This window comes from Sinocyclocheilus anshuiensis, unplaced genomic scaffold (genome assembly GCF_001515605.1).
Source record: "Sinocyclocheilus anshuiensis isolate Anshui unplaced genomic scaffold, SAMN03320099.WGS_v1.1 scaffold1344, whole genome shotgun sequence".
Lineage (NCBI taxonomy): Eukaryota > Metazoa > Chordata > Actinopteri > Cypriniformes > Cyprinidae > Sinocyclocheilus > Sinocyclocheilus anshuiensis.
In genome coordinates this window covers 100,628-102,876 of record NW_015542396.1, presented here as the reverse complement: position 1 = coordinate 102,876, position 2,249 = coordinate 100,628, and the positions used below count along the sequence as shown (strand labels likewise).

The following is a 2,249-nucleotide window of genomic DNA, read 5'->3' as shown; positions in this document are numbered from 1 at the left end:
CAGCGGCAATCCACCTGTCACTCAAGTGGCCACGCCCTTAATTATGCAGAACTTTAAGGCTTAATATAATTTAACTGGATAAGTTATAAAAAAATTAACCCCCCTAACAGTTGTCATGAAGGGCAAAATTAGCTATATAGACCAAAATCATTTTTTGAACCAGGCTGTAAACGTTTTTTTTTCTGCTGTAAAGTTGGGCATTTTAACATGGGGAGTCTATGGGATTGACCTCCTTTTGCAGCCAGCCTCTAGCGGCCAGTTGATGAATTACAGAGAGCGGGAGGTTGCCACTTGATCTTATCATATCTTTTATACTAATAGTTGTATCTGCTATGTCTCTTTCTTTCAGTCTGTACACTTGGTTAGTTTTAACTATACTCGGCGTGACTTCCTTCAATCTGTTGGCTAAAATTTTAGATAAAATCTTTAAATGAGTATTCAGCATTGTAATCGGTCTGTAGTTCTTTAAATCTGTCTTCTCTCATTTTCTCTTGTATATCAACTTCATTAAACCCATTCCCATTCTTTGATTTAATTCTCCTTAAAAACATCTACATATACTTCTTTTAAAATGCTAGTTTAAAAAATCTTTAAAAACTATATAAAATTCACTCCCCAAACCATCTATACCTGGACTTTTCTTTTTGTTTAATTCACTTATTGTTCTTTTTATCTCATCTTCTCTTATCTCTTCATCACACTCTTTTTTTGTCTACTTCTCCTACTGTTGCTTTTATTTGCTTCAGTAACTCCAGTTTCTCTTCTTCCCTCACCCCCTCTGCACTAAACAGGTTCTCATAGTATTCTTTTATTTCTTTTAATATTTCCTCATTTGTTTCCACAACTACACCATTTTTTCCTCTTATTGCTTTAATCATTTCAGCTTTCCCTCTTCTTTTTTTCTAGATCAAAGAAAAATGTACATTTTTCGGCCTCCACGGTATATTTAGCCTTACTTAGCCTCGCACCTTCATATTTTTCCTCTTCCATTTCTTTCAATATTCCCTCCAATTCTTTTATTTTTTGTATATCTTTTCCGTTCTCAATTAATTCCTTTTCCACATTTTCCCTTATTTCTCTTGCTTCTCTGTATTAACTTGCAGTACTTTATTGTGAATGTTTTAACTAAATATTTAAAATTTTCCCACCATATTCTTTTTTCTTCAGTGTACATCTCGTTCTCCTTTTCTTTTTCAATAATTTATTTAATACTTAACACATAATCCTCATTCTTCAAAATCTCTGTATTTAAAACCCATATGTAACCGACTTTTATTTTGACGGGTTACCCCATTTTCAGTATGTTTGCGGGAGATGCAAAGACGTCTGGGAAGAAGAAGAGTGAGAGACGTTACGAGCAGACATGCCAGACATTTGTATAATATAAATAATTAAGTAGGCCATGTAAGAACTGCTTATGGTAATAGAAGGGATGATACCGTTATATCTCGATTGAGAATTGGACACTCTACTCTTAATAAATCACTCCAGATGATAGGAAGACATGAATCTGGTCAATGTAATCATTCCACTGTAGAGCATGTGCTGATTAACTGTAGGGCATATGAAAGGGAAAGAATACAGTTAAAAGAGGAATTAAAATCTGCCGGCATTAAAACACGCCGTGATCGCTGTGTGAGAAGTCTGTATTTTTCCGCCTGAGATTTAATGGAAGACGGTGGTATACGGTCAGTTAAGTTTCGTGAGTTTAGTGCACACTGACATTATCGTGTGAAACTGGAGACGTAGTTGAAGCAGAAGTTTGGTTGAGTGCGTCATCGGATGGAGAGCGGTGTTGGAGACTGGCTGAGAGCACGAAAGAGAGAGTTGCTGGAGCTGTGAGTTACATTCAGAACACTGTTGTGTTTTGCATCATTCGACTGTAAGCATTTTTGACAGTTCTGCTGTCTTATAGAGCAAGAGACATTGATTTCCTTCTTGCGAGTCACTTAAGTGCACTTGTTAGTGTGCGAGAACACGTTTCTGAACTGAACAATAGATTTCTACGGAGTTATTTATTTTTTTCGTTTCTTTTTTTTTATATTTTTGCACTTTTGGGAGAGACTGAAATCGTTACGATCAAGTTTTACTTTTGAAAATCCCTTTTTGAGAAGCACTGCAAGTCAGAGCCTGTTTAGGTGTGTCGTGTGCGTCCCGTGGTTGAGCGCCATTTTGTTCCAGAGTGTCACGAATCCGGTCCGTGGCCTTCTGTGTAGTGTTAGCGATAGCTGCATTACCGAGCCTAGTGT

At 36.7% G+C, this 2,249-nt stretch overlaps 1 long non-coding RNA gene across 1 annotated transcript in view; it reads right to left on the bottom strand.

Annotated features, from left to right (window-relative positions):
• Window positions 1-1,589, bottom strand: part of LOC107692851 (uncharacterized) — a 10,990-nt gene extending 9,401 nt beyond the window's left edge. The window contains exon 1 of the long non-coding RNA XR_001634678.1: window positions 1,533-1,589. This is a non-coding gene — a long non-coding RNA (uncharacterized LOC107692851). The remainder of the gene's footprint in view (window positions 1-1,532) is intronic.
• Window positions 1,590-2,249: the final 660 nt, after the last annotated feature.